The sequence below is a fragment of the Mchenga conophoros genome, linkage group LG9, assembly GCF_057382185.1.
Source record: "Mchenga conophoros isolate Kocher_MC1m ecotype Shallow Benthic linkage group LG9, M_conophoros_male_GT1.1, whole genome shotgun sequence".
NCBI classification, from domain to species: domain Eukaryota; kingdom Metazoa; phylum Chordata; class Actinopteri; order Cichliformes; family Cichlidae; genus Mchenga; species Mchenga conophoros.
This window is the reverse complement of record NC_140534.1, coordinates 2,350,860-2,359,271: the sequence shown is the minus strand read 5'-3', so window position 1 is coordinate 2,359,271 and position 8,412 is coordinate 2,350,860.

Below are 8,412 nucleotides of genomic sequence, written 5' to 3'. Positions count from 1 at the left end.
GAGGTGGCAACATGGAGGCCATCCGATGCTCTACTTTTCCTTATTTATACTACATCTTAATGTACTCCGTGTGCCTGGGTATTATTTAACACTGTGCCCTTGGGTTGCTGCTGATTTTTTATTCAATTCAGTTAGGTGGCAGGAGGTCAGGGACAGTGCTGAACCTCTGAGTCACACAGTGAACACAGAGGAGCACTCCGCCTCCATCTTACTCCATTTTCTGTCCCTCTACATTCAGATTGTGACTGATAAGGTGTGATTAATGAGAGCAGGATCCTCTCAAAGTGTTAGAACATCTGTGACTGATTTATTCTTTTGTGTTTTTTCATCCAGCTACCTTTGTATATATGGATGTGTGAGTGTATATACTTGTTAGAGGGAGAGAACAGGGATCACTTGACCATCCCTTCCTTCCCTCCCCATCTCCAGCTGCCTCCCTCTTCCCGCTCCACTACAATCACCCACACATACAGGGCCTTGGGGTAAAGGTGTGTCACCAGGGTGCAGGGGAGGCATCCCCCCCCCTTTTCTGGCTGCCTCTGCCTCAATTTTATCCCACAACTTAGACATTCACATTACTCACAGTCTCATAACACATACATATAGGCCAAGGTCCTATATGTATGTCTCCAAAAGACCATCAGGGTGTACACCTCACCCCTGGCGTTGTTGCCCACCTCTCAATTTTAAATACACGTAGACATTGAGGGCTAGCAGGAGGGGCTATGCGCTTACCTGCTGCTCTCTGGCAGGTAGCTCCAAGCCCTCCTGGGTTTTAAATGCACCTTAGAACACACATGCATCAACACTACATATGAGCGGGTGGAGGGAGGTTTGGAGTCTTCACACACCCCCGTTCTCTGCAGCCTGCTGGAGCGGGGGGGCTAGGAGGAGGAGTTGGCCGTCCGATTGGGGTCTGGAATGTGGGGCCTTCCTGCTGCTGCTGAGTCGGGGCAGGGTGCAGTTCCCCCCTCCAGGGGCAAGGGTACCTAGACCCGGTTCGTAGAGTACGCTTGGGGAGTGTGATCGTGTGTACAGCGTCTCTTTATGTCTGTCTCCACGTTGGTTGAGTGTGGAGTAAGTGCATATGAGAGCATGAGGGTGGGAATGGATGTTTGTGTCTGTGTGTGCCTGTATGTCTGTGTCTATATGTCAGGTTGGGTATCAGACGCCACCTCTCTGGGGACATCTCAGGCCCTCGAAGATATGCAGGCCTATCTCCCCCCACCACCACTTCCCCTGCCGGTGGCGGACGCCCTCAGACATCGGTGTGTTGGTGGTTCTTTGTGTCCGGGGATGGGCGTCCAGGTACACACCGGCTCACTCCTTGGCGGCCGCTTATCAGGGCCTGGAGCCTGGGGCTCGCTCCAGCCACTCCGGAGGTGGGGTGCCCCCGGCCCCTCGGCCTGGGGCTCGGTCACTCAGGCGCAGCTGGCTGCCGGCGGAGCTCACGGGCACGTCACTGCAACTCCCCCTGGCTTCTGCTCTGCGGCTGCTGAGTGAGCCCTCATCTGGGACTCTCCTCAGCTCTTTCTGGGACAGTGGCGCGGCTGCCCCTCTGTTGGTCTTCCTTGGTCTCTTGTGTTCTGGGGGCCTCTGGATGTCTGGAGTTTTGATCTCCTCCATACCTGCTTCATGCCCTGGAGGACGGGGCTGTGGCCCCCCCACACCCTCTAGCAGATCATTACATGAAGGAACCTTTTAAAAACAAGCGCGCTCACGGTCACAGGTGTACACACGGGTGCTCACACACACAAACTACACCCTTTTTGGCTCCTATCTCAAAGCACACTGTGCGCTGTCGATCTTACGTGCTGCACAATTGTCACGGTTCTGGGTCGGTTCAACCCAGTAGTTTGAGTTCTGATGTTTTGGTTTGTTTTTGAATGATTGTTGTGTTTTCGGGTGCTATTATTATTATTGTTATTAGAATTCTATGTTTCTGTTTATTCATGTTTAAGGATTTGTTCTTCGGTTGTGTCTCACATTTAGTTTAGTTCAGGTTCCATGTGTTATATTCTGTCTGTCTCTCAGTGTCGAGTCTGCGTCTTTGTGTAGTGTGTTCAGGTTTCCTGTTTTATTGTGAAGGTCTGCGTCTCATGCGAGTGTGTTCAGTTTTACCTCCCTTGTCTCGTCTCGTTAATTACTCCCAGCTGTGTCCACCACCTCTGTGTAATCTCCCTGTGTTTCTCTGTGTTTATTTAAGTCGCGTCTTCTGTCATTGTACTTGCTGGTCCGTTTGTGTATCTACCATGTTCCTTTCGTGTGTTCTCCCTGCTGTCACCATCATATACCATCGTCTATCTTCCTTCATGTTCAGGTTCGTGTTTTGGTTCATGTTCAAGTAGTTAGTTGTTCCCAGTGTAATTTAGTTCTTTCTCCGTTTGCCGTTTGTCCATTTTTATTTTTGGTGTTCAATCAACCACCTTCACAACTGCCTGCGATTGGATCCTCCTTTATTATATCCACACGGCTCATCTCACTCGCCGTGTCAACAATAATGTTTAATATTTAGTATTTACTGTTATATTCCCATAGATCATGCCTATTCAACTACGAAGTTAGTTGGGCCAGATTTTCAAACCGAGGAATTTATCTGGGCCAGATATTTTTTTTGAAGCCAGTAAGCAGCAGATCATGATCAATTTCAAACCCACACACCTGTACTGAAAAACAAGTATTTTTTTTTTTTTATTCCTTTTCCCCTATAAATCTGGTGGTGACCTCTCACAAATGCACACCAAAAGGTCCATTTAAAAAAAAGGGAGCTATAACTAAACTATTTTTTGCACATTTGAAATAATAATAATAATAACAAAAAACATTTTGATAATTCCCTTTCAAATTAAAATAAATATTTCGCTGACCACTCACTTTTCCTGCCATGGATGGAGCCCCATCGGTCACAAGTATACAGACACGCTTCATATCCAGACCATTTTCCTCAAAAAGAGCTTAAATCTTCTCAAACATCATTTCGCCAGCTGTGTGTCCCTCTAACGGTAGTAAACCGAGCAATTTCCCATCCAAAAAACGGACATATACGCACAACTGTGCATTATCAGTTCTGTCTGTGATCTCCTGCTATAGACATTACATCAGTTTTCTTCAGGTCATCTAACAGCATTTCAAACTCGTCTGACGCCAGAACTTCAACTCTACGAATATTTGAACTGTCCTACAGGGGTACGTTTTTAATAGCAGATGTCACACTCACTTTTCACTGCATCCACCACGGCCAGCATGCAGTATTTGCGAACGTTGTTCCTCTCACACGCTCCTGCACACCAAATCTGGAACTACTGTCCATCATGTGTCGTCCTTTTTATCTACCTCGGGAATTTACATCGGTCATTGTAAGTGCCGTTTATATTCCACCACAAGCGGACACGGTCACCGCCTTATGCGAGCTGCATGAGGCACTCACACAGCACCAGACACAACACCGGGACGCTGCGCTTATTGTGACGGGGGACTTTAATAGCGCCAACCTCAACCCCAACTTCAGCACTAAGCAGGAGAGGAACTACCAGACCCCCGTCATCAACGAGTGCCCAGTGGAGAGAGTGGACAGCTTCAAATACCTCGGAGTTCACATCACGCAGGACCTGTCATGGTCCTGTCACATCAACACCGTGGTGAAAAAGGCCCGACAGCGTCTCTACCACCTCAGACGCTTGAGAGACTTCCAACTGCCCCCCAAGGTGCTCAGGAACTTTTACTCGTGCACCATAGAGAGCATCCTGGCGGGAAACATCTTAACCTGGTATGGGAACAGCACCATGCAGGACAGACGAGCTCTACAGAGGGTTGTGCGGTCAGCTGAGCGCACCATCCGCTCCGAGCTCCCTGACCTGCACTCAATCTACAGCAGGCGGTGCTGGACCAAGGCCAGGAAGATGGTGAAGGACCTCAGCCATCCCAACAACAGACTGTTCTCTCTGTTGAGGTCAGGAAAGCGATTCCGCTCCCTGAAGACCAACACAGAGAGACTGAGGAGGAGCTTCTTCCCGCAGGCGATACGGTCTCTCAATCACACCACCACACAGTACTGACCCACACATATGGTTCTTACACACACACTGGACTTTCTGGACTTTGGTTTTGCACAACACTGGTCACTATATTCTTCATTTCCGGTTAATACTTGTACAGCTGCTGTTATTGTGTATATATTTATTTATATTTAGATTTCTTCATACATTCTTATATAGTTCTATATTGTGTATTGTGTATTTTGTTGTACAGTTATTTTATTTTCAACTTTAATTTATATATTTATCTTTATCTTATTCTTCCCAGTTAAATTTACCCTTCATTCTAATTTGTGTTGTACAGTTATTTCATTTTTAACCTTAATTTATATTTTATTCCTTCCTAGTTAAATTTGCCCTTTTTAATTTTTCATATTTATTTCCTATCTTATTCATAGCCTTTCCTTTTTTGTTCTCTTTAGGTCACGAGCAGTTGTCCAAGCATTTCACTACATATCGTACTGTGTATGAATGTGTACGTGACAAATAAAATTTGAATTTGAATTTGAATTTCATTGTTTCAGAATCTGTGAAAGGCCTTTTCTTCTTCGCCAAGAAGCAAACACGAAGGGAAGATGCTGCAGCTCTCTTTTGGGCTGTACAGGACCCTCAACATTGTAGTACAACTCCGGTTGTAAGATTATTAAACTCGGTAAAATGAATAAGTATTTCTCAGTCCAGGCAGGGTTAAACCGACAGTTTTCATTGTCAATTTTGCGCTTTTGGAGTGAGAAAGACATGCTGTTGTCGCATCATATATTACGATGATTGTTTAATATGTTTACATCACGGTGCATTGTGGGTTAAATATTGCTAGGCTACTAGGAGTGTTGCATTCACAGTCTACACTACGCTGTAGGAATTTTTTATTTTTTTTAAATTAATTAATGAATTAATTTTTTGCATTTTCTCTGTGTTTCTGCCAGGACCACAGGCAGGGCCACTCGCAGCTTGCCATAGATCATCGTGATGTTGTTTATTATGTTGCTCTTTTTTTTCTTGTGCTTGTTTTCTCTTTTTTCTTTCTCAACAGGTGATCCAGGTGATTGATATATGTATTTTTTGTCTGCTTATTTTGTTGGTTTTTGTTTTTTGCCCTTTATCCCCGTCCCTCTTCTCCGCTGTTTTTCTTTCCCTCTTTCTTTCACCCCAGTCCAATCTGTCCCTTATTTAGCAAGTGAAAATAAAATAAAATAAACAATAAAAAGTGAATCAAACAGACTATTATGACAAGGCTGGGATGGTCCATTTGGTAAAGTAAATCCATTGGGCATCTTTCTTTGCCTTTAGACAATAATTCTGATGGCAAAAGAACCAAAAAAAAAAAAGAGGGGATATCTGTAAAGCTTATTCAGTGAGATGCAACATTTGATAAATGGTGTCTACAGAGGAGGTGTCCAATTAGGTGGTGGTGTAACAAGAATAGTAGTCTACAGTTGTCCTACTGGCTTTGTGTTTAAATTTAATACCAGTTACTGATAACAGCCTGTTCGATATAGGACTTTTAACACCGATGCTGATATTTGGAGATTTAAAAATTGTATATATCGGCCAATATTTTTTTCAGATACATGAAACATAATAAAATTCTCTAAAATGTGTTATATGTAGTTATTTACGAGTGCTCACTAAGATAATACAACAACACTGTTTAAAAATGATCTTGATTTGCCACATATATATTGGAAAGTTCAGACCCCCCAAAATCAGATTCTGTTAAATGATGGAGTAAATAAACAAGTGAAGATGAATTTAGTAAAGATGAAGTTCAACAAAAGGCAGTAAACAATGTCCATAAAGCAGCAGGAAAAACTCACAGGCTGACATGCAGGAAACAAACAGTAGAAACGTTAAGAGTAGTTGGAAGCCACAGGTAGAAACAATTGGGGAAACAAGGTTGGGGAAAGTAAAACTGAATACTAAACATACGAGACAAAGGCTATCAAAACAAAAGAGGAAACACCCTAAAAAAAACCAAAATCAAAAACAGGGAGCGACTCAGTTTAAAAAAAAAAGGACCAAAAATTGTCTTGGTTGGCCTAGCCATGAGGCAATGTGGGACAATTCTGGGCCAAGTGGTCCTTGGCAGGGACAAACCAGTTCAGGAATCTGACAGGGAGGCCAGCAGCAGAAATGGAGTATCTCAGGTGCTTTGCTTGAGGCCAACAATAGCGACAGAGGCCCTCTGGTGCTATGATTGGAGACTGAAGCTGGCAGAGGAGACTCAGGGGGCCAAATGGAGGATGGTAGAACCCTTGCATTCGGGGTTCACTGGCTCAAGAAGCACAGACAGGTTTGGGCCCACATCCTTTCGCTGAGGATTCAAGCTTGAGGAACAGATATACCATCTGATGTAATTGTATATGATAAAACTGTAATTTTATCATTGCTGTAAGTGATTCTTTATATTATAGGACAAACAGTTGAGTGGGGGAGATCATCACCACCACCCGAGATTGGGTATCAAGCCCCAAGTGTGATGGAAGAACGATCGTTAGTTCTGAGAGGTTACCAAGATTGCATGAAGTACCCTCACAAGTTCTAGTAGATAATGTGAACGCAGCACTATGATTAATGCCTACTGTGACCATTATCGAGACTAACCAGGTGACACTGTCGCCAGCTGTCACCTGTCACTTTCTCCAGTTTTGAACTGAATATGTTTGAGCTTGGTAGCAGTCATCCTGTTCTTTGTGCGGTGATCTACCGTCCACCAAAATATAATAGGAACTTTGTTAATGACTTCTCTGAGTTCTTGGCTGAAATAATGCCAAAGTATGACAAGGTTTTAATCTTGGGTGATATGAATATTCATGTGTGTTGTCCTACTAAACCATTGGCAAAGGACTTTTTAAACCTACTTGATGCTTTTAATGTTTTGCAGTCTGTCACTGGTCCCACTCATAAATATGGACACACTCTGGATCTGGTTTTGTCTTATGGTTTACCTGTTTATAATCTTCAAATTTATGATGTCGTCTTTTCTGATCATATGCCTGTATTGTTTGAAACTTCTCTTCCCTGTAATATCACTACCTGTGGCCCTCCTACTGCTTCTCGCATGTTTAAACCATCAAGTGCCGTCCAGTTTTCTACCGCCTTTAATAAGCCCTTAAATGTTGACTCAGAGCTCTCAGTCTGTGCCGACACTGAGGTGCTGACTGCAAAATTCTTATCTACTTGTCAAATCATTTTGGATACTGTTGCTCCTCTGAAGGTCAGGCGGCCTAAATTGAAGTCTGAGCCGTGGCTGAACGACATCACTCGGGCTGCTCGAAGAGAGTGCAGAAAAGCAGAACGCAAATGGGAAAAAGACAAGCTACAAGTGTCTTATGATATCTTAAGAGATAGCTGGCATAGATATCAGAAAATTGTCAAGAACCAGAAATCCGCCAATTTTGCAGGTGTTATTAATGACAACTGCCATGAGCCCCGTGTCTTATTTAGTATTTTAAGCTCTGTTCTTAACCCTCCCCAATCCAACTGTATAGAAGCTTCTGCTGAAACTTGTGAAGCTTTTTTAAATTTCTTTGTGGAGAAGATTTTATCTATTAGAGCACATATTTTACCCCCTTCTTATGACCCTTCTGTTATTTTTACGCCTTTAGCAATTTTTAGCCATTTTGAACCTGTGTCTCTATTTAAACTGGGTAAAAGTGTCACCCAAATCAAGTCTGGCTCTCCCAGTGATGTTCTTCCCCCTCGCTTTTTTAAAGAAGTTTGGGGCACTATTGGACCTTATATTCAAAGGCTTATAAACAGCAGCCTGACTTTAGGCCATGTACCTGTAATTTTTAAACAGGCAGTGGTCCAGCCTCTGCTGAAACGCCCTGGCTTGGATGCCTCTTTGTTGAGTAATTTCAGACCTATTTCAAAGCTTCCTTTTGTTTCTAAAATGTTAGAAAAAGAAGTGTGCTCACAGCTGCAGACTTTTTTAGAGAGTCAAAACATTTTTGAGGTATTTCAATCTGGTTTTAAAGCACTTCACAGCACAGAGTCTGCACTTTTGAGAGTTTTTAATGATATCTTATTAACTGCTGACTCTGGGAAGTCTGTCTTACTTGTGCTTTTGGATCTCACAGCAGCTTTTGATGCAGTAGATCACAATATTTTGATTTATCGTCTAGAACATCATGTTGGAATTAGAGGCACTGCCTTGGAGTGGTTTAAGTCATACCTCTCTGATAGAAGTTTTTCAGTCTTACTTGGTAAATTTCATTCATCTTCCGGCCCCCTCCCATGTGGTGTACCTCAAGGATCCATCCTTGGGCCCCTTCTTTTTAGTATTTATTTACTTCCCCTTGGCCATATTATTAAAAAACATAAAGTCTCATTTCATTTTTATGCAGATGATTGTCAAATTTATCTACCGCTGAAA